This window comes from Hylaeus anthracinus, unplaced genomic scaffold (assembly GCF_026225885.1).
Source record: "Hylaeus anthracinus isolate JK02 unplaced genomic scaffold, UHH_iyHylAnth1.0_haploid 4, whole genome shotgun sequence".
NCBI classification, from domain to species: Eukaryota; Metazoa; Arthropoda; class Insecta; order Hymenoptera; family Colletidae; genus Hylaeus; species Hylaeus anthracinus.
The window spans coordinates 7266057-7291074 of NW_026535289.1; the positions used below are offsets into that span (position 1 = coordinate 7266057).

The 25018-nt window shown below is 45.2% G+C and overlaps 1 long non-coding RNA gene across 1 annotated transcript in view; it reads left to right on the forward strand.

Moving 5' to 3' along the window:
* The window catches only part of LOC128894626 (uncharacterized), a 77931-nt gene that overhangs the window by 27404 nt on the left and 25509 nt on the right, over positions 1 to 25018 (forward strand). Inside the window, exon 3 of the long non-coding RNA XR_008461605.1 lies at positions 1307 to 1552. This is a non-coding gene — a long non-coding RNA (uncharacterized LOC128894626). The remainder of the gene's footprint in view (positions 1 to 1306; positions 1553 to 25018) is intronic.

The following is a 25018-nucleotide window of genomic DNA, read 5'->3' on the forward strand; positions in this document are numbered from 1 at the left end:
TTCCTGTTCAAACACATACACGGCGTAAAGTTGCGGGATGTGTACAGGTATTTTCTTTTTACACCACGGTACCTTTTTTCGTCATACTGTAATGGAACATTCTCTTGGATACATTACTTGAGTGCATTTATTTTTTAATTTAAGTCACTTTTTCCATTTCATTCGTTATTCCATCAATTTATATTCCCTTTATTCATAATACTTTCTAATTCCTCCTTGAACCTGAATTAAACCCCATCGTGGATTAAGCATTTCCATCCAATGATGCAAAGTTTGGAGCTCCTATGAAAAGTCTCGAAAACACACGTTCCCTCATTTTACCAACGAAGGGGCGACCCCCCTCGCCTTAATGCCGTCGAAGTAATAAACCGAGAGAGTAATCCTCTTTAACTGAATTGTTAAAGCAAATGGACGGCCCAGATTTTACAGACAGCTCTCCGGAATCCATCACCCATTTAATATCGCTGGCGGTGCGCGGCGTGCTCAGGGGCGCATAACGAAGAGAAAGAGGCGGGGAAAAAATGAACGCGAGTTCCCGCCGAATTTTACGGCCGATGAAACCGTGTATCGGAAAAATTCGCAACGAGTAGCTCCCAGGGCGCAGAAATTTTCGTTATTCATCGCGCGCCGCCGCGAGTTCGGGGGTGGCCAGTTTCTACCGAAAATCACCCCCATTTATACCGCAACCGGATATATAACCGACCGAGCCTGTCCGTCAGGCGTCCGCAGCGGACCCCGCAACGCGGTACCGTCGTAAATAATGAGTACGCTTTCGGTATTTGTTTATTCAGGGAGCACTCAACGCTCCTCCCACCGCCACGCTCCTCCCCCACACCACCCGCAACTCCTGTGGTACCTACGTCGACCAACTCCGCCACCCTTTTCCAGCGATGGTGGTGAACTGCAACACGGTGGATCGTCTCTATTATTTACGACACCACAATTAGCTAACCCGAAAGCATCTATCTATCCTTCACACCCGACTAGGCTTAATTATTCAATTAACTGACGTGCTGGCGAGAGTTTGCGAGATCTTCCGCGAACGTGTCACGTCGTCGACGTTCGATACGTTTTCACCTGGAATCGGTTAAAAACGGGATGTCCATGCCACGGATATTATTTGGATTGAAATATATTGCGGACTAGCTGAAAAGGGGGTGGCTTCAAGTTATCGCCTGCTATTTCATTTTTAAAAGATGAAGTTGCATAGATCCGCGAATTTTCTCAAATGAATGTATCGCGAAGGTCGTGCCTCGATTTTCTCTACTCCGCGATTAAACATCCGCCTCTTCTTTTCTTTTTCTAGCACAACAGTGAAGACCAATGGCTTTCGATGAAGGAAAATTGGAAAAGAATCCCCAGCGTGGAGTTTCGCAAGGAAAGGGGACGGAAAGTCGAAGAATTCGCGGGCCAAGAATTTCCCGGCGGGAGTTCCCAGCAGCCGAGAACTTTCGTCACGCGACGGTGGAAGTTTCGACTGCAACTGGTGCACCACGGAATAATTGGTTCCACTCGGAGATTCGACGAAGCGGACGCTCGAGGATATACGAGGGTAAGTCGATAAGTAAAGGGAAATTTTTAATAATCGCGCTGTTAAATGACAACATTATCTCTACCTCTGCGAAACATAATCTATACATTGCTGCCACGTGGATCGCTGTTGATTTTTATCCGACGTCTATTCAGCTCGTCGGGGTATTTTTTCGGGAGCACACGTGGAGTCTGTGAAAGAGCGCTAAGTCACGCTTTAGAGAGCAACAGTGGCAGTGAATGCCCGTGGAACATCATCAGTCTCGCCTTACAAATTTACATTACGGTGCTAGTGGACATAGGGTGGGGGAAATGCTCTCAGTCTTTCTTTTGACCTCGTCGTGAGCGATAAAGAGTGCTCCAGCTTGCCACAGCTCGGTTCAAGAGACCTGATCTATTACGAGCGTGCGAGAAAAGTGTCGTAAACCCCTCCCCGTGAGGTTAACCAATTGTATTCAGCGAGCATGTCTTGTCACCTTCGTGCACGTTTGCGGTCACAAGAAACGTTGCCGACTGGTGGGCGCAGTACCTTGTCTCACGGACACGTTACTAAATAGTACACAGCTACCTAGCTATGCTACTATATAGACGCTACTACTAGCCATGCTACTACATAGACGCTACTACTAGCCGCACGAGACCCCTGGCTGATTTAAATGGCCGCTGTGGCGCATCCCACGGGTGGAGTTTATGGCATTCTTTTCGCGCACGTACAGTAGTACATGCTTCAGATCTTTACGACGAATGCAATTCGATTTCTGTACTCCAAGTACCAGTTATTTGTAGCATAGTGAAGAACAAGGTGAGAAATTGATGACTCTTGGTACTTTTTGGTAAAGAAAAATCTTGGATTTCTTTTTAAAATATCGACTCGTATTCTTTCGAGTCCACCCCTTGCCACGATGCGATCCGAAACGAATTCGCACTCGACCTATCTCCCTCTTCGGTTCTCCAATTTTTAATCGGTCGTATCCGCGTCCCGCTTACAACTTGTAACACGTAACGAATGCTCACGTTCTCGACGACGACGAATGTTTTCCAGCGCGTCGGCCACTAACTTCCGCCATAACCCTGTCCCATAAAACCGTAACTCCATCTATTTGCATCCGTTGTACACTTGCTGGAAATGTCATCGCTGGAAATTGTAGACGTTAAAACGAAACGGCCAGCCAAGAGTAAGGGGTTTGTTTCATTTCGCTGATTGTCGGATTAAAAAGTATTGCCCCAGACAACGTCCGCGGTGGGTAAAACGAGCCACGATCGTTTCCTGCTCACTCACTCAGACAAAGCAGGGAAATCTACGGTTTCGCGACTTACCCTCTTCCTCTCCGTGTGCGTGGCAACCCTGAGTCGGGTAAGAAAATATTCCACTTGAGGTAAACATTCTTTAAAGGCGTTATTGCATCACTCTTCCTACATTTTCCTATTCTCTTGTTGTAACTGCTACTTTTTCCGTCGACATAGTTTCTGTACTTTGAAAATGGCTCAATTAAATTTCACTGTCTTCGGACAGTAGGTGTCCTATCGTAGTTTAAGATGGTTGAAGCTAATATTTGGTTACTCAAAAAGTTCGAACACAACCTTTCCACCTTTTAAGGGATATTCACATGTTATTTGTTTTGAACTATTCCGATATATTTAGACCTGTACCACCTACTAAAAATCGGCATGGAGTTTCCGGACAAACCAATACGTTCACTCTATTTTTTGTTACACAATTACTGCAAGATTTATTGAACGTACGATTTGCAAGTAGTTCCCTCACCACATTAAATTGTCGCGAGATCAGTAAATAGTTTCAACGTCGGATGCTTGCGCCTTGAAACTACCTTTGTCCTTTTATCCGTTCTTGGAGAAATCCCGTCTGCTGAACGTTCAAAAGTCGTAACTACGGATAACGCGTCACAGCCGATATAATTTTCAGCGGCATGCTTAACTACGGGATTTCTTTCGCGAGCGAGCAATTTACGCCTCGCGGAATCGCGGCGTTCAGACGCGCAGTCCGTTATAAATCCTCGCCATAACTTTATATTTGCGGCGATTTCAATTCCCGCTGGGGGTTTTAGACCAACACGGTAATTCGTAATTATTATTAACGATCCAGGGGGGACCTACCCTCGACGCCTCGCGCCCCCTCTTTTCTCTCTCGTTGCTTTCCGATTTTCGTCTTTCCAGAGCATTGTATTCGCTACCCAGAGTGGCGGTGCAGCTTACCAGGCCCAGGTCCGACGCTAGAATCACTAATACCCGATGCAACTTTTAATTTGAGCTAGACATACTAATAAATCTGTAGGAATCGATGAGATTGGGGTTTATCTGACAGAATTCTTCCTAAAAATTGAGCAGGAAGGTCATGATGTAAGATGACAAGCACAACTCTAGTAAATTTCTTCTTCCAAGTCAGGAAGCTAGTTAACAATTACATCAGTCGCTGCAGTATCAGTTTGAAAAGTTGCTCTAAAAGGATAAGCCGTGTTTTCTCCACTTATTTGTTCCAGTTTCCCTTTTTATCGTATTTATTGAAATCAAGTTAGAGGTGTCTCCTCGCAGCGCACAGTTCGCTTCCGCGTAAAGTCGGCCTTGGTTCACGTCGTCGAACGATGAAATACGAAGCCGTGGGAGGTAAAAAGTTCGGGAATGCGGAAAACACGGGCCACGACGGTATTATTTCGCCGTATCTCGGGTCGGGTGCAATTGAAATATTTATCAGGGACGTATGGGTCGGGAAAGGCCGAGGTGACTTCTCCGGAAGACAAATGGGTTTGTTCTTCGATAGGCCAGAAGGACCATTTCGATGGCACAATCACGGTTGCGATTCGACCTATGAAATATCGAACCACGTTGGCGATTTGGTAATGAGAACCGCCAAAGCGCCGCGGAAGTTATTGCTGGTTAGATAAATCGCACGAGAAACCTGTCATTGTATTGTTGGGGAGGGAATTACTCTTCCAAGGTAAATGGTACTTTAGCAATTGGAAATGAACGTGGTGAACAGGTTTCTATTCTTCCTCTACTTGACGTGGGTTCCTTTAGCTTGTTCACAGGTTCTGCTGGAAATAGATTGAGCGCAGTATCGGAGTATCTCGGAAAATACTGCACAATTCTGAACTTTTCATTCGGTAAATCAAGTTCTGAAAGCGTCTGTACATATTCCTCTGCAGTCGTAGTTTTCCTTCGATAATTTAACAAATTCCATGAAATATCCGAGATATGTAAACGTAGAGTTCACGGTATGGTTAATGTCCTTTGCGATGACTTACATTATCTGCAACGTTCGCGTTTATGCCTCGACCCGTCACGGTCTGTCCTTACCCACGACCAGCACTAGGGTCTGTGATACTTTTTGATTACGGTTATCCGGACGATTTCAATGAGATCGTCGGCGGACAGCACGGAAAGTGGACACGGCCATAGTGGTTCAGTTTTCCTGACAACTTAATAATCGTTCTCTTTCCGTGTCATCCGCAGAATCTTTTCTCGCTGTTAAAGTAGACCAGCCGTTCGATATCCGGTCGCGTCTCTCTGAGACATTCACAGAGACGCGTTCGTCAATTAAAAAACCAGCGTTCTGATGGAAACGGAAACGGGATCAATTGAAGATCAGTTTTACCGCGTTAATTACGATCGAATGATCCACAATCGATCCGTGGGGGAACCTTGTTGGGTGAAATACTGTCTACAACTTTTATGAACCGATTTGATTGGAATATAAGAGTTTAGCACGATTACTAATGATGTTACACTTATAAAGTTTGAGAATGTTGGTTAGTTTAATTTTAGATTGTGAAAGGATTACAAAACTAGGAGAAGTGGTCGATAATAACTTAGATGGTAATGCGATCTTTAAAAATTTTAAATATAGAAAAACATCTCACGATTACTTTTTCTCAACTTCTTTTGAGTAGCTTCGTGTGTGGATGACCTAATAGCTTCCGAAATATTGGACCACATAAGTTTTGTCGGCAAAATTAAAGTTTGCAAACCGAATTGGATGGCACGATAAAACAATTTTCGCATCATTTAGATAGTAAACGTATCCATTACTCTTCGTACGCTGTCAATGGACGTTAGATTTTCATTTGAAAAATCGATGCCTTCCACATTTTCGAAAATAACGCACTACGTTTCACAGGTGTTGACACTATCCCGGCCATCCCTAGTGGCAATCCCCAGTTGCCACGTCCTAAATAAAGTGTTACAGTTAGTTAAACTGGAGCAATGCTTTATTACATCCGATCTACAACACGACTAACGACACTTGGAAGCTGATGCCCGGCTCGATCGTTCGACTATCCTCCTGGCTGTAAAGCTGAGCGATTTTTCACGCTTGCGGTCGTCCGTGACCGTGCACGTCCACAGCGTTTCATTTGGCACGCGCCGGAAGTGGGACGGGTCCCAGAGACCCAAGCTGGCGTTGCTCCTGAAAAACTACGACCTCGGCCATCCCCGTGTAGGGCGCTGGTCTCGCCAAAATGAGATTATCGTCGGACAGAATTAAGCTTTCGAGTTTCGAGCGGCACCGCTGTGGCTAAACCGCCCCCGTGCGAGTTCAGCAGGTAACCTTGATCATTCGGGGACAATGTATTCAAGAAACGTCGGACCGTTACTCTGTACGTGTTGTTCGAAACGGCTTTAGCAATTTCGTTGATTCGAGTTTTATTCTCTCCATGCAAATCTGAAGAAACTGGGAAGAAACTAGGAAATGAGGTTATCGTAAATGGAGTTTCCATCGGTTTGCGCATTCATCGTAATTCGTGCGATTTAATATGGAGCGTCTCGGGGATTAATCTTTTGGGAAAGTTACTCTCAGAATTCCAAATCTTCGCGTTCCACCTTGGTATGTCCCTGAAGAGAGCAGTTCTTTTATGGCACGCTAGGCGCAGTTGAGGAAACTTCTCATGTGGTCTTTTAGGCTCTTACCTAACTCTCCATTTAATTAATACGAACAAGCTCACAGGTTTTGAATTTTATTCTATTTTTACTTGACTCTATTTTTACAAATAGAAATAGAACGATGTTTTCTTTGCTTTGTTCAAAAGATTCGAGAACGCAATAAAAGTATTCATTTCACCTCATTTCGCGTACCCTTAATTTCGTAGCGAAGACGTTAGATAAGCAGAGCGAGCAGGTAAATAAACGTAGTTCATCTCCGGTTTTCATCAAACGAGATTACCGCTACCTTTCTCAGTAAAGGGTCGCGCCGAGTGGCTCAAAAAATGAGTAATCTCTTCACCTTTGATCGAGCGGCGATCTTACCAAAATGGGATTATCCCCGGATCGGTTGCCCGGGTGCTTAAAAGAGTGCTCCATCGCGGCCGAGTTGCTCACGAAAGACGAGCGATCCGTGAAGTGGCACGTGAGTCACGGGAACCGTCGTTCTCTCCATTCAGCCACTCACCTACCCCTCTGGCCGTTTTCACCCATTTTCTCTTCTCCAGTCTGTGAGCACAATACCTCGCGGGGGATATCCCGTGTTTATAAAATAAATCCCCTCATTGTTGCTCAGCAAGGCGAGAGAGTTGGCCGGACGGACCGTGCCTCGATGCGTAACGCTTCAGCTGACGTAGCAGAAGGAAAGAGAAACACAGACCAGTGGAGAGAATGGCCTGGGCCAAGTCGAAGCCAGCGCTAGGTAAAGTACCATTCCGAGTAGTCATTAGTCTGTTTCACTTTAAATCGTGAGTGTAATTATGAATACGTAGTAGTTTGTTCAATTGTATGGGGGCTTTGCTTCGAGGTACTTTATTTATTGTAATTCATTCCCAGTTTATTCGTAATATTTCGAAATTCAAACGTAGTTCAGTAGATAGAGGGCGCATGGCCTGAAAATGATATCGTAATGATATTGGAGCACATATAATGGCAATTCCACTATGTTATATTAGGTTTGGAGAAATGGTTGAATTTCACTTTCATTCAATTTATATAACTTGCGTTAAAAAGAGTGCTTACATCGAAAGCTACATCCGGGCGGCAGTGAGTCTGGGGTGACCATGAAGAGAGTGCACGAGGGAAGAAACTGTGGGGGTAGGAGGACGAGAGGAAGCATAGAGAGAGAGAGAGAGAGAGTAGATAGGGGGAGAACTTTTGTGAGCTGCCGTCAGCTGCCATGGCACGGGACGAGACGAGTAACGTCAGGAAAAGGGCGGATTAGAATATTTCTGGGGCCCAGGCTAAATGTTATCTTCCTGGTGGCATAGCGGGGTGAACTCCGCTGTGTTCTGGAATCACGGGTGGAGAACACCCCAACGGCGTCGCCCGGTTAATCTCGCTCGCGTTCTTTCGCTCTTTATCGAGAATGCGTGGATTCTATTGCGTTTACGAACCGTGAACTCGCGGAGGGGATCTCTCCAGACTCCCCGCTCGGAATGTTCCACGTTTCTCCGTGTCTTCGCAGAGATTTCAGACACGGCGAATATTTGCAACGGGCTGGTGCCTCCAGACGCCCGATTCGGTCTCTTTATTAAACAGATAATTTCGCGGCGGGGTGAATCTCTTCAACATCGATGAAATATGGTGCTCGAATTCCCGGGGAGGACTCGTTCCCACTCGCTGTTCATGTTTCTTCAGTTCGAGTCACTGTCGTCTGTTGACAGTCTCGATTTTCTAGAATTCTAAGGATGTTGAAGACAAAGTTATTTCTGAAAGTAGAAATGCTACAAACTCGAACCTAATCATCATTTTTCATTTTGGACCACTCGTAAAACTTGTTGCACGTTAACTTTCTTAACGAGTAGCTTCTTAACGAGTAACCTCTTGCCTTCTAACGAGTACAATTTTAAAACTAGGCGCGAGATGCCTTCGATTATTGCTCCGCGACCTTCCTCCTCCGATATTCTTTAAATAATTTCGTCGACGGAGAGCGTCTCAACGTCGCGTGACACGGCGAAGATTTCATCGACGCCTTCTAACTTATTTCAATCGCAGATTTAATCTAAGTGCATTCTCGATGGATAATTTCATCGGTGTTTATGAATTCAGAGAGGCGCTGAGCTTTCCGGCAGGAGGAGACCTTTTTGAGGCTCTTAAGTGGGCGAAGGCAAAGGTGGAAGTCGCCAAGAGGTCGTAATACGTGCCGTCGTTCCCCGAGCTCATCAGTAACGATAACACTGCGCCATAACTGTTCCCGTAATGGAATTCGTTAATACGGGATGTCGTTTGAGACACCTCGTTTCCGTAATCTCGCTCCAGTCAGGTGCGCGTCGTACTCCGGATACCCGGTGAAAAAACACTGGTAGGTGTATCGTGAACGGTAAACACCTTGTCGTCGATAGGAACGCAATTTTCGAAGGACGCGTCAATGATGCCGCCTGTTATCGCTACCGGTGTCTGAAAACTGTTCCTGAGTTGACGCAAATAGAAATTTTCCGCCGGAGAAATTTTCCTTTCTCCTTCTAATTTTGCTTATTTTCTAGCGGATTGAAGTCTCTTTGTCTACTTTCACTTTACAATTCTTCAACGACGAAGGAATCAAACTAGGGAAAATTATTTCTGAAAGTGGACGAAATTGTATTATAATGAAACCTTCCGCACACGTTATCGAGGACTCGTAAAAAAAAAACGGAAGTAGCGTCATTCGAATATAGACGAACGGCGCTCATCGATTCAATTTTGACTGACGTCTCTGATTTCGTATAGTAGCCCCAGACGGTCCTAAATCCAGCGTCAAGGTTCATGTTGTCACGGCCAGACACGGCCGACGACAGTTTACGATTTTACGTTGGCAATTGGTGCAAACGTCAATGTCCATTACCTTGGCACGTGTGTACTGTCAATCACGTACGGCAAATCGTTCGTGTGTTCGACACTCGTACACGAGCGTCCCGCGCGTGTGTACACACTCGAGCAGTCCACATCAACAACGCATGGATGCACGGCGAAACCAATGCAACGTTTAGGATTGGCTCAGGCATAGTGAGCGGTTGGTCAGCCGGAGATTACCGCGGCATAATTACCTCGGCATAGTATACCTGCGACCTCTGTTTAATCTGCAATTAATGTTTCAAATTGCCATAAACCCACGGAGTAACGGATGCCACTTATCAACGACGATAACTAACTCAAGGTTTGCATTGTTAGCGCGAGCAAAACAATGCAACGCGACGAGCATTGTTGCATACCACACCCAACTATACGTAATCTTTGTCGTAGGCCTTTCGTTTATTTTACGTGTACGTTTAAACCTTAACTGCCCTGAGTGTCAAATTTGATACCGGACTTTTAAATCGAGTTGTATACTTGCAATTGGCTTGCTTTTAATATTTGACTGTATGTACGTTATATTGGATAATGTTGTTTTGAAGAAAAATTAAAAGAATAAACGTCAGCTGTCAAAATTGTTCACATAATACTCGTAAATACATTGATATTTTTGTTTAATTTAATTTGGAAAATCAGGCTTCTAAAGGTTACTAAATCGTAATTTGTCGCGTGTAATTGTTGCTCGTTGATATTGTGTCTCGTGGTTTGCAATCGATATTGCAGATTTGGAGTTGTTTATCGAAGCACACTCTTGTTAAAACGTTGTTGTTTGAAAACTGATTTTACTAAAATAAAATTAGTTCAGAATGGTTTATCCGGAAAAATATCGGAACAAGGTTCATTCAGCACGACACAAAGAACACATGACGACTTGAACCAGTTATTCTATTACAAGGAAGTAAGAAAAATGTCCATGGGTGTTGTTTAGCTAGCTATAATTCCGTGTTGCCACTCGCAATCATAACTATCAACGTAAAAAGCAATCGTACCCTCCCATTGGTGTCTCACCCTCTGAAAATCTGTTCGCGGCGATGCACCCGGGCAGCCGTGGAAGGAATCCAAATGGTGTACATATTTTCTCGGCTGTAGGAAACCATCGAGGGGTCCCGAAGTAATTCGTGGTTATTATTCGTTTACACCGAACTCTAGAGGGGTTGTAGGCACCCGAAACTACGTCCCTCCTTTATGTACCGAGGAGCAGTATGTTATTTCAGGGTACTGTCTACTTGGCTACTTTTATATTCAATACATTCGCGAATAGTAGCTGGTAGGGACGTCTAGTAATCCCTCAGGACACAGCGTAGACCCATCTCAAGAACGAAGGTACCCGCCATAACGTCGGGGTTCCATCGAAGGGTTACTGCCGTTCTCCGAGGGAGCAAAAATATATCGGGTCTATTTTTCGGACGTTGAGAGGCGCAATGGTGGCCGACCTATAGGATTCCGAATGCTTTTATGCGCCCTGTTTTTAGAGCCCCCTCCCCTCTCGAATTCGATCGCGCTCGACTTGCCATGAATGAAGCCACGGAGATTAGGAGCGAACTATGAATTTGCCGCCACGAATTTCATTCAATTATGCGATTAAGCGTAAATCCTCGATACACCGTCGATAGCGTTTGAAAAGATGGAGCCAGTTTTTATTCCTATACAGCTAACATCTGAATTATAGGATGCGATTACGAGTGAATTATGAATTTCAATGCATTGATAGTCGCGATAATAAGTTATCCGATTAAGAGTGGATCCTTGCGATGAATCGAGAAAACATCCATGAAAGAGGATATTTTTCTTTTATTATCCCGTACAACGCGTAGAATAATATGTCTTGCTTTCAATTTTTTCCAGATCATGAATTTTCAGAGAACATAATCCTTTATTAAACAGAAGATAAAAGGAATAAAATCTCTTGCGTTGTTGCGAGTTTATAGCCGGTGTAGTTGAACCATAATATGAGTAAAACCTACACTCGTTTGCAAGATTCATTTAATACTATTTTCAAGTGGTATTAAGCTACCGTTGGAATAATTTATTACAAATTTGTCAGACAATAGAAGTTTCTTTCGAGCCTAGAACGCTGCTAAATTATACGAAGTCTCGTTAGGAATCCCGAAACAACACTGACATTGACAATTCATGGCCCATTTCTATTCACGCGCATCCACACCTTTCGCCCTTTTCCACCCTTTCGCCGCGTCCAGGTTGACATTTCGCGAAAAAAGGAAATTCAAAAGGCCGCGGGAATGTTTCAGCGAAATCACTCTGGACAATTTTTGTTACGATGCACGCGTCGACGGGGAACCGATGCAAACATCGCGACGCCGGGCTCTCTGTCGGAAAAACGACGCCTCGTCACGATCGAGAGCGAGTTGACACGGCTGCCATTAGTCATCCGTTAATGCAAAAGCACGTTCAACGTTCGCAAATACAGGGTGTCCCCAGAAAGGGGGTATTTCCTGACGAAAACAAATAAAAAATTCTCCCTCCCTCTCACTGCTTACAAGAAACGCATGTATTAGCTAAAGTGTTATTTTCGAACACAATGTTAATTGAAACTTTAATCGTCCTTTTTTCTAATTTTCATTCTATGTTTCCAATTTGTTCGAATTTGTTCGCACATGAAGAATCATTCCTACCCTGATCGTACTATGATTGGTAATGCATCCTGTATAATTGGCGAATTTCGTACGTTGTTAGTAATCGAACGTCAGTGTCGCGTCCCGATAATTTATTCATTCACTTGGGGGTCCCACGGGCCATTGGCTGCAGGGGCGGGTAGCATCTCATTTTCTCATCGGCGCTTTCCCGTCGCGACGCGCTTATTTATATTTATAAGAGAAATTCCACGCTAATGGACATGAGAATTCTCAGAGTTCTTTCGTGAAGTAACTCGATACTCGAGGAAATGCGACGAACCGTCGACGTCGTCAGGGTTGGCGTTAGACATTCTAGCGTCCCCGCTTCCATTCCGTGCACCCCTTATTCATGATTCAAATTGAGAATACAGTTACAGTCAGCAGTCACTACGCGGCTGAGTCTATTATTTTTTAATTTATTTTTAAATGAAAGTAAAACTGTCTTCCATTGATATTTTTAAAGAGATCAAATAAAATAACAGATAATGAATGGTGACTTCAATAAGGTACAGCTCTAAGCCAAGACCTTCCGAGCGGTACTCGACTTTAGTTTAGAGCTTCTCCCACAAATTTTGTCTTATTTCTTTTTTGTTTGAGTACTCTCAGTGAAACCGGCCCTGGTGTTAGCCTCCCTCGCCTCGTCGTAGTGGAAAAAAGCTTCGCGTTACTCTTCTACCGTTCGCACGTTAGGTATCATTTTTCTCCGCGTGAGACGTTTATTAGGGTAGTTATTCAAATTACGTTGTTACGCGCGTCGCATAATGGGGGAGGTATTGAACCAGAGAAAAACGATGCTTTGCATCTCTGCAACAGTTCGGTAATATTTAATACGTCTATTTGCGTTTACCTCCCGGTAGATATTTATTATCCGCTCTCGAGGAACGCTTGTTTTTACGATTCGTCGCGTTTCAAGTAAATATCCATTTACGAATCTCGATAGAGTCAACAACATAGAGTTCGCGTGAATAGCTCGTCGTAATTAACATATCGACTGCAACGTTATCCATCGCCGCTCGGCAATGGGTTTTACTTATTAAGCGTGAATTTCCTAAATATTTATAAGAACCTCGAATGCAAGTAATAAAATATTGTGAAAATGGTGAGGTCAGATCTTCTCGCCTTCTTTTTTCCCAATACCTTCATCTTCCTCCTTCGAGATGCCAAACTTACGAAATTCCATGGAAAAACAAGAGGAGGACTCGACGGATGAGAAAACAAAGTCAAGACAATGTATACCTAAATGGTTCTCCCCTATCGCACGTTACAATGGCTACCCTTCGCGACATGGAAAGAGCCGACTACTCGCAAACGATAAATACGCGGAATGTTTTGATAGCTCGTTAACTAATAGCAGACCGGGCAAAACATGGAAGATCAGTGTGGTAATGCGAGAATCGTGTAGAAAGCACGTTCCGCGGTGATAGGGTGGGAGTGAGCCACCCTCGGAGCCGCGGGGTTCCAGCACTTGGCTAGGACGCGGCGGAAGAAGTGGGGTAGTTGCTTTATGAAGGTTTAAATGAGCGTGCGCTGTACATCGGCTCCTTCGCATGGACGCCCGTATTATGTGTCAGTGTACCGCACCTATTAATGCGTTGCACTCGAAAATCGGGTCTACGCGACCCTGGAACGATGTATCCGGGGGTGGAAGGAGAACGTCAGAGATAGCGTACATCGGTTCCAACCGGTAACACTGCAACGGAGTGCCAGCAAATTAGATTACGCGCAGCCTCACCCTTGTCCCCGACCCTTGTTCGCCGACACTGACCCCCGGGAGCACGAATGAGAGCACCGAACGTGGGACCACGCCGTCGCCCGTTTCACCCCAGGCCTAGCTCTACTTTCTGATACCGCTGCAAGATATTCTTTACCTTGAAGCTTTTATGAGCGCCGTGAAATATTAACCCTTCGCGCGGACGAGATGCAGCGAAATGTATAATGCACGGCCCGTGGGCCACGTATTGTTCCGCGTGAAATACGTCGGATTGCCCCGAGATGATATTGAACGGTTCAACTATACTGTTCAACAATGGTAACTTCCCGATCCCGTGATCAGTTTCCATTCAGATTCGATCGATCGACAGTTCTTTGTCCTTCCGATGACGATTCCGTCGTCAGTCTTATCTGATATCGGATCACTCGCCGGGGTAGATGAGGGGAGGGTACGGTTGCTTTTGCTTTAATTTAATTATTATTCGGCATGTTGCCTTGATTGTTCTACGTTATCGAGCCCAGTCGATAGGATACCTTTCGTGAGTATTACTCGTGTAGGAACGAATGAATATAGCTCAGAGGGATTAAGAGTTATTTCATCTTTTCTCTTTGCGGAGTTGCTAATTATCCTGGCACAATTTCGCCAACAAAATCCCGTACCAGTGACAGAGAACGCCAGGGTGCAATGACGCACGGCTGCGTATAATGACAAAATGATACGTCGCAGGGGGAAACGAGCGTATCGCAAGAACTGGCTCGTCATTCTGGCGTAATTATCGATGATTACACGATGCAAATACGGTCGACGGAGGAGGTCGTGGGGGGTGGTTCAAAGGCACCGGAGTCACGTTCGCGCGCTCGCACCGATGTGCACATCGTCCTAATACCCGCGGTAACCCTCTGACGGCGCACTCCCTTCGCGCGAGCCCTCAAGATATACGTGCGCCTCCATTGAGTCGTTGCCTAACGAGTGGTTCCATCGCGTAAGTACCGCCGTGGAGGGTGGCGCTCGTACCTGCCGGCGAAAGTTAGCCTTTAGGCGGAAAAGCTTTTTATTTCGAAGGGTTGTGCGGGAAGAAACGGCTGGATACTGCGCCAGCCAGCCGATGCATTATGCAGCGACTGTTTGAAGTCCTTTCTTTTCTTTCGTTTCTCCTGCCTTTCCTGTTTTCCCGCCACCGTTCCCGATCCCCTCCGCCCAGTCATCTATCCACCTTTCTCCCGGGTTTTCGTTCCTTTTTGCTTTCCTTCTACTTTCACGCTCTTTCGGCGGGGCAGCGGCTGTAACGCGGCGGAATTGTCGGTGAAATGCGCGCAAATTTCACCGTCGCGCCGCAGACGAGACCCTCGAGGGGTAGCGACGCCCGTTTGACGACACGAATGGAAACGTTTCATGGTGAAGTGGATTGATTACTTAGTTCAGTAGAGCCACCAAGCAGAAGCGTTTATGCGGCCCATCATTGTATTCGGTGAATAACGCTGAATTAATAACGGGGTAGTAAATAGAATAATTTCATGGGATTGCCTGCGAATTGTGTTCCGGGGGCCGGGATGGGCTGTTGCATTACGCGCTTGAAAGCAAACTTTGTCTTCTTAATGGAAGAAAAATCGCGTTACATGGGGCGCTGGGTATGGAGCGACCGATCCAATTGTCTTCGAGGTTCCTCGATCTAACTTTTGGAAGAAAAGATTTATTATTTTCCTCACTTAAATGTACAAACGAAATTAGAGAAGCATAAAAAAGTTATCTTTTTCAACGGAATTCTTGTTCAGCTACAGTCAGTGTAATAAGTATTCGTACAGGAACCATTTATTCTTAATTACTTGCTGTACGAATACTTATTACACTGACTGTAGATACTAATTACTGCAAAGGTCAGTTTCAGAAATCCGCCTGTAACATTGTGCTTCGAATTCGTTTCCTCTGCATTCCAACAAATATTTGTCGTCATCCATTTGTTCCCTCATAAATAAATCATTTCCCCCTCCCGCGTTCTACTTCAGAGGTATGTACAAGCTATTCCCTTTTCGCCGGAAGAATCGCACGGCTGATGTCCCAAAACGTCGGAACGCTCTTGTCCAACCATAAAACGACGTCGTTAATCATGCCGCGGAGAAAGGTACGATGAAAGGTCGTGTACACGCGTGAGATTACGAAACCCGATCCAGGGGAGCCCGTGTCCGGAGAAGAATCACACGAGACACCCACCAACACGTGGACCCAGGCTAACCCCAACACGGCCAGCGGATCCGTGAGGTGACGATAATTTATCCACGTCCAACGGACCAAGAAAGAACCGTTTTCGTGGAGATCCGTGTAATTCAAGGAATATGAAAATATCGCCGCTAACGAGGGAACTCGAATAAATTTACTGTCATTACGCGGTCAGGAGTTATCCTTTCATCGCCGGTGATTTACAACGGCCAATAATTTACCCATTTTTTCGCTAGTCTGGAAACGGACAAGGGGCTGCGTTACACAGCGGAAAATGGCGTATAGTCCGTTGTAGTGCCCGGATAATTTGCACCTCTTGCACGCGTAATCACCTTCGCCCGAGGACAATGCTTTGAGCGGATCGAGATTAATTTTTACTTGGAGAATTACCTGTAGCGTAGACCGTGGCAGAATAAATGGTAGTTCGAACTGGTGACTGTATCGAAGGGTAGACCGCTTGGATAACCGAGGTTCTCATATCGAAGGCTCTGGTACCTCTTTTGGTAGATAGACCAAACCGTGAGTCATCGATCACCCGAAATATTGGCGATACAAGTACACAAGTAGTCTCGATTCTTGCTTCACTTCCCTCGAATCGTAAAATTTCTAAAATTTTAGAAACAAAGAGAAGGCCCGAAGGATAAGAAATCAAAGCGAAGACAACATACAATATAAATGCTCCTCACTTCTTTTCGAGCCAATGGATCCTTTCATCGCAGGTGATTTACACTGGCCGATCATTCAGCCATTTTTTCGCTCGTCCCCAAGCAGACAGGGACTACGTTACAGGGCAGAAAATGGCGTGTAGTGGCCGAGTAATTTGCACCTCGTGGACGCGTAATCACCATCGCCCGAGGACAATGCGTCGCGTCGGATCAAGATTAACTTTTACACGGAAAGAAATGGCCGACCGAAAGGTATTTCCTCTTCTGACGAACTAGTATCAGGAGAGGTTCTCTTTTACGACACGTGCGTCGTAATTACGACGATTATTTCGGGGGTACAGACGGTACCGGATCCTCGCGGGAGCCGTAATACCTACCATTACTCGGGGGCGCAAAAAGGGGCAACGGTTTCCCCGTCCGCCATTGTAGGCCTTCGGATGAAATGTTTAGCATATTAACCGGCAACCCTGGAAATATTCATCCATTAGTTTCGCGAGGTTAAGGTCGTGATTACGCTTCCGTAAAACAGTCACGGACGGGGGTAGATTTTCAGCTAAAAATAGCTGGGCGGATGCTTGAAAGTCTGCGGTCCGTAATAAGCGCTTCCGGCGAGAGAACAAAACTCTTCGGTGAATGGATCGTAACAAACAGAACCGCGGGAAACTGTGTTTAACCGTGATCGTAAACTTCTTTGTTTTCCAAACAATTGTTAAAATATTGTCAGTTTAATGCAGTGGTGCTTTATGATGTAGTCAAGCCGCAGGATTATTAAAATTAATACTTTTCTAACCCTGTATTTCTAATAAGTCTGAAACTTACAAAGTTCATTGTGACTCAAATAAAATGCACAATTATACCTCGAACAAACAGTTAAATGTTTGTAATAAACATCAGACATTACAAGTCTCACGTCACTCGAATACGAGTGAATCCTCAAGCCAAAATGAATATTTAACATACACACGTACTACACCACCACTAACGTATCAAGAACACACAGAGTGTACGTGTCCTAGTCTCACATTTCCTAGTGAAAAATTTACGAACCCTTTTAACAGCAATGGATTACCCCGGATCCTCTGTCCATGTGATCCCCTGAAATATTCACGAAGTGTGCATAGTGTTTGTTCCAATTTCATCGACGTACGACGACTGGCAACGGTGTCGTGGCTGCGACAATTTCTTCCCGTCTATCGTGGAAAGTCGCAACCCCTTTCCAACGACAAGCGGGGCACGGAATCGCACGATCGTGAGAGTAATCGCGCGTGACTCTTTAACGCGACAATCAGGCTATATCGCTTAAGCCATCCCGCGTCGACGATAGGATTAATGGGCGCGAACGCAAGGACAATTTCGAAATGGCACTCGACACTCGTGCAGAATTGCAATTGCATCGAGTGGCGAGTCCCATGGTCCGGTGCACTTCTGCTACGACCAAAGGGGATGATGTCGCCCGTGGAGATCGGAGTGGCGCTCGGAGTTAATCACCTCTATAAAAACATTAAAGAGGCGGAGTTAATCTTTTCGACGGCGAGTTTGTACTAGCGTCCTCAAATGCTTTGTAAAAGCAACCACCGTTGGCTGCTGGAATCGATTCAGCCCATTTTCGGGCTTTAGCCCTCTACCCCTACGAAATGCGTGAACTTTCCCAACGAATTTCGAAGGGGCTTCGAATCGTACGATATTGGTTTCGCTGGTTTGCGCGTTTCGCTCGTTGTAGTCGTTTTTCGCTGGAATGTGTTATTAATTAACAAAAAAGAAAGCAGAGAAAATTTTGTACGACCACCGTTGAAATATCGAATTCCCAAACGGCGGGCACGGAAATACACGGCTTTTCGCGTTCGGAAATATTGTTCGATTGCAAGAAAAATTATTTATATGAGTGGATTGATTAGTTTTCAGTTAGTGTTGTCGGAGGTAATTGTTTTATTTTATGAATAATTAGACATATGTCTTTGGATTCGAATCTCAGTGTTCGCGATAAATAACTTTTGAATTATTGTTTCAAAGAATTGCAACCTTGGATATACCGATATTTTGGTGGTATTGGCAAAGCTTCGCAATTCTGAAAATTGTTTGCTGCCATCGTCGAATGGTAAAAGTGACCGGAACACGGTTGAAAAAAAAATAGAGGAAGAGCGATGGGAGGGTAGGTGAGAAGAAGGGAAACGGAGTAAGGGAGAAAGTGTCGCGTGTCTCCATTCGATTTGGCTTTGCACGAGTGCCATCCGGCAGCTGGGCTTCGCCCATTTATAATTCCCTGTATGGAGTACGTGGCGTATGCACGTGGGTATATTGCATTGGACACGGGAGCGCAACACACGCCATTTCGGATTACACGTTACCAGATGAAAAGCGATCCTAGGACGAGGAAGAGGGCGGCGGTGGATTTGCAAGCAAGTCATCGTATTACCCTCGTTATTCCTGTTGTTATCGGTCGGATCGAGAGCCTCAAAATGCGAGCAATCTCTCACATTCGAAACGTTTATTTGCCAAATTATTGTAGCTTTTGATTCTTAAGTCGACTTCGATGCACGAGACCGCTGCACGAGCTTTCTTAAAGTTTTATTCAAATAACCCTCCCTCTAATCCCCCGATTATTTTATCGAAGCTTCTTTCAAGTTAGTTCAGTTTCAAAAATTCGCCAGTGTCATTTTCAATACATCTAAGTCGTTGGAAGTTCTTATCTATCGGAAAGTTGTCTCAGCTTCGAAGCAAATGCTATTATAAACTTTGTTGATATTCGCAGTGGCCTATGTAGCGCGCTCGCCTTTATTAACTTCAAAAAGTAATTAGTGTCTAATGAGAATTTCCCACACATTCATTTTTAAAATACGAAGTCTGGGTTAGCGGAGAGTCTCTCTCGCTTGATTAGGTATCTTAGGTAACAATAGTTGTTACCTTTTGAATAGCTTCCGTCAATGAGAGATAGGTTGTTTATATAAATAAAAGATAACCAAGAGAATAGTTCCCTAAGACTTACACTTATATTCTGCCCACTAAAAAGGTAACTCAAAGCTACAGTCAAAGTATAATAAATGCTCGCTTCGAGCCACCAAAATATTCCATCCCCATTTTGACAAAAGAGCCTCAATTTGCATCGATTGCTAACACTCTCAATCATCTTTCATCCTTTCACCCATCAAAGAAGCGCCCACCGCCTAAGTAGATTAAGTTTTTCGTATATAAGTACTCACGGATAGTTCTCCTGCTACCAGTAGGAATCCAATGGTGCGTCTTTGCGCAGTCCGCGGTGGAGGGATCGTTGTAATTTCGTAAATGCGTCCAATAGCCGGCGCTTAGCGTTGACAGCGTTTGCGCGAAGCCCATGTCGATCGTTTCTCGCAATCCTCGTTCGTGTAATTCATCTCGCACATATGCCAGGCGATCGCGACGCTTCGAGAGATCCGTCGAGACGCGGTCTCGGGCGCGTTCGCTCGGCAAAAGGGGATGAATCGTCTGGGTTGGGGACTTTCATCGGAATCGAATCGAAAGCAGGTACGCTGTCGCCACGCGACGCGAGCGTCCCTTTGCTTTTCTTTAAGCCTCCTTCCTTTGACAGATTTTTTCAATCAGTTGGATAGCATTATAGTTGAATATTCCACGCTCGGTACATTAGGGCAATGGTACGTTCCCTGGTGTATGTAACGTGTCCACGCGAACGCCCCGGTTTCGTACCCGGGAGTTTTCTCGAAATTCGTGGACCGACGTGGCAGATGTCTGCTTTCGCGTATGGCATGATACTTTTGCGTGGAAGATAATATTGGAAATGTCTTTTCCGATGCGTTTTACGTTTGGCCGCTATTTTCCTGTCGAGAATATTGTCATGGTTTGCTAGGGGGATCTTACTGTTTGATAAGGCTGTTGGAAGTTGACACCGTTCGGGCTGGCACCCTGAATCGTGCATTTATTCGAATCGTGACGTTTTTCCATCTCGATGGAGATCTCCTTCGGTAAGTTTATTTTATAATTGACAAGTATGATATTTTATGTAACGCGTGTTCAGTGATTGATAAATATGACTGTATGGTATTACTCTTTACCATGAAAAGAACTCGTTGGCGTAGAGTAATTCGCGTCTGCTCAAGTTCACTATCGATTCGGGGATGATTATGCTGCCTGCATGGCAAGCGTTGCCTTAGCATATAGGCATCCGTTAGCATTTGAATAGCTATAGTTGAGACGAAGTCAATTGGCAGTCTGTGGTCATGCACGTCGGAGTTCTACTTTTATCTCAACTTGCTCCAGCTTGAGAGACAGAGAAGAGCGTTACAGTATAGATAGATATACAGTCAATCCCATAGATATTCGTACCCTCATTGTCTCTATGCTATCAGTATCGATATTTACTCTAATTATGTATTTTTACTATCGATGCCGTCGCCGGCCACCGGTGACCCCCACGGCAGTCGACGTGTTAATAAAAATCCACAGAGGTACGAACTTCAATAAGTTTAATTTTTATTTTTTTGTCACAGGACAATGCTTTCCAAAAGTACATTCTTCTGTCGAACAATGACCTGTCAAACGATGTACAAACTTTTGTATTACCATTCCGTCTAAATTAAAAGCTCTGTTCTCACACTTCCAGAACCGTGTTTCGAACAGGGCGAGACGAAACCCCGGTTGATCGTCCACGCGAGGAAAAAACATGCTCGCGATCGAACACCTGCGAGGCGTTTCGCGGGCTTTTTTCATCCCGACGTTTCTGTCTCCTCCTCGTATTGCGCGCGCGAACGTGTGCGGGCATGGATACGACAGGCAATTTGCATTAAGTTAATTGAACCCGAGCCCGGCTTCTCTTTTTACAAGACAATGCACTTACAGCGGTTTCTTGTGGCCGCGAGCCGGCTGCATACTGTAACCTCCGCTCTCTCCTCCGCTCTGGAGCGTTAAGAGTGTTTCCCTCGAAAATACGAGTGCGCGTTGCGGATTATGAACACGCCGGTATAAACGTTGACCCCAACGGCGCGTTGGCAATTAATTCCTAAGCGTTCTTTCGTATCATTCTATGCTCGCGCGGTACATCGCGGCCTGGATCGGCCAGGGCGCAACAGGAATGCGATAAACGCGAGGAATCGCGTTACTCGTGGAACACGGTGGCTAGGCAGCGTTCCAAATGTTTTGAAAAATGATCAAAAGTTGTACATACGGTCAGTCCCATATGTACTCGTACCCTCTATATCTATTGAAGATATTTGTCTAATTTGTCTAATATAAATTATAGGCCTCATGCTTTCAAATCAATTTCCAATTACAAATATATACACGAATAAACTTCGCACACGTATATATTTATAATTACAAATTTATCTGGAATCATGAAGCATTCATTTAAATTAAACAAATTTCTTCAATATATATAGAAGGTACGAATACTTTTTTAGGACTGACTTTACGTCAAATAAACTCGATTTCATGTGAAATTTTGTAGAATTCAGAGACTTGCTATTGTGAACAATTTCTTTATTTTCGTAAATTGGTAACAGACTATAGTAGGTATATTACTAATATTAGGGGGGATCATCTCTAGGGTCTCATTCTTTAACGTCTGGTTAGACAAAAAAGCGTTCGTCGAGCTCGATTACCCAAACACAGAGTTCCAAGTTCGTAGCGCGGCAGCGAACCGCGGAAAGCGCAAGTGGTGCTGGCTACCCTTTAGTTATCGTTATCGTTGATCGGGCGGCTCTGTAATCTCCGGTACATCCAGAACGAAAGAGAAAGGGAGAGAAGCGATCATCGACGGGCACCGTTAATTCATTTCACGAAGCAATTTAGATAATCCCTCGGAGGTTATGTTTGGCTTGATCAAGGGGCGGGATCTCCTGTCCATGAAATAGCGAAGGGGTCGCATATGCTTGTGCCCGGGCTGCGTGGAAACACGCGTGTCAGATCCACGATCTCCCGCCATCCCCTTCCCGTACCGATGCGTTTCCAACTTTTCGAGCTCGATGGGGCGTCGATAGGGCCGGGCGAATGTCGCGAGTGCCCGTTCATCGTTTTAACCCTCTCCGAGTTCGCGTCTTATCTCGACGTCCCGCATCCTTGGGAAATCGAGCACACCTCTCGCTCTCTCATTGTTCCACTCCACCTCTTCCCCCCCCCCCCCCCACCATTTGCATAAACACAATTAGTTGCTCTCATTGAATTATTCAAAACGTCTGAAGCTATCGTCGAAACCTCGGCCAGCCTCCCTCCATCGGGGGTGCAACCCCTTTCGTAGGTCCTGTTTCGCGTGCGTCGACTTTCACCGAGCGCGAATTGAAAAATAACATTCGAGCGGTCCAGCTGTCCACGCCAGGACTTATTATCGAGGCGCTGTCTACGGCTCGATATGGAAATTCTTTGTTTGCCATCGCAGCATAGATGGACCATGTATAGTCACTGGAACAAATAGAGAGCGGCACTTTGGGGATCGTTCGAGAGGTTTGTCAAACGCTAGTTGGGTTGGAACTTTTGATTCTTTGCTTTCTTTGCATTAAGAGTTCTTTTGGGCGTCCATGAAGAGTAAAGTAATATCGTTTGCGTACACCATGCGGGATCGCTCGTTGTGATTAAAAGCAGGACAAATTCGATGCCACCGTTTATATAACGAGAAGCTACTATTTATACTAAGAAAAACGTTCGACTATAATGAATACCGTATCGAGTACCTCACATTGTTAACATCTACTCAGGGCCCGAATAAATATTCTTCTTCTTCAGTGCAAATTGATAATTTTCTGTAAAAGTCACCGCTTCCGCGAAACGTATCGTAAGTTTATGCGGAAAGTGTGCTTTGTACGGATCCTTCTATATCGGATGCGCCACTCGTTAGGCCATAAAATAAGTATCCATAAAACGAACGATCATCCTGTAATCATAAAATGAACGCTCAGCGCTGGCTGGATATTTGTAGGCGACAAAGTCGCTAGTAGCGATGTCTCTTCTTAAAAGTAAATCGGGAATAAAAGCAGAAAGTTTCAGATTGTATAAACGTTGCACACGTCGCCCAAGTCGGATAAAAGGATAAAAGTCAATGAAAGCCCGCACAACGTATCGTGCTCCCTGAGGAAAACGTTGAAGCACAAAAAAATTGTAAATTTCATGCTTTGTCGCAAGAAAGAGCGAAACGTGGTTTTCCCATAAGAGGAAAAGTAACACGGGCGAAAATCCGGAACACGACTTCATGGCCGACTGGAATTCAGTACAATACTTGAGAATTTACGACCTTTTTTTTCCCCGTTCCCCTGCGAAACTTCAGGTTTCCCGCGTCGGGGGGATGCGATTTTCCTTGTCTTTAGACTTTCAGAGCGAATTGGAACATCCAGATTGCTTTCTAGCGAGGCGCAAAATCGCCGCTGGATGCTACTGTGCAATCTCTGTTATGGGATAATTTGATATCTCCAGAGATTGTTGAATATGCATGGTTAGTGGAGTTGAATCGGGAATTGCAACAAGGCAGACAGAATATTTCATAAACTACAGGCGTAAAATGGCGCCGGCGATAAATATTCGATCTTTAAACTTTCATTGCGTTCATCTCGATACCGGTTTTCGCGAGCTGCTGGGTGGTGATCGCAGCACAGATTTGTTCTCCCTGGTACTCTTTAATAAAACGTCGACAAGTGTCGAAATAACTTGTCTAATAAATTAATTTAAACGACCTGTGGATCCACATATTCAATGTTTGACATCGAGAATGAAGAAGATATCACTTCATTGTGTCAGTACTAAATTGGGCTGAGAGACATTCACCTTAAAAAGTTTCTTTTCTAAATCTTCTTACGTTTGGGTGTAATTTATGTTTCTTCTCGAAGCCACACGCAAATGCCGTCATTCCACTAATACGTGAACCCCTGTTATAAACGCAGCGACGTTGATTTGCGTGGCATCATCTTATAAAATCCTCAAAGGAGCGCACAGAGGGCGCGTGGACGGGTCGCTGAGTCTAAAAAATGACTCTGTCGGTTTCTTTGCGACCAGCCACGGAATTATCGATGATCCGTTCCGAGCCCCGACGATTTACGAACATTTCGTGTCCCACGGACAATAACGTTCCGGCAGGTGGATCCATTCACGAGACACGTCCACGCCCTCGAGAGATTACGTCGGGTTCGCGTGGAAGCCGATGCTGCGTCATGGGGCAGGAGCACCCTCTCTGTGGCTGTCTACGACCACCGTGGCAGAGGCCACCGTCCAGGAAAGCGACGCTTCACACCCCTGGAACCCCTCGTTCCGTCGAAGCGTGTTTCTCCTGGCCGCCGCGTGAAATTTAATCGTCCCGACGCGGGAGTCGCCTTCGAATTGCCGAGGGTTAGATGATGTTGCACCACTCTGGCTCGCTCCCACCCACCCCGTTCCCTCTGCCTCTTGTGTTACGAGCGTGTATCGTGACCGTGAATAATGTTGACGAATGATGATGATGCGCGCGCTGCATCGGGGCTCGCAAGCTCGGAGGAGTCCGGTTCCGATCGATTCCACGAAGCACGTACGGGGCGAGAAAAAGATCGCTTTAGGGAATT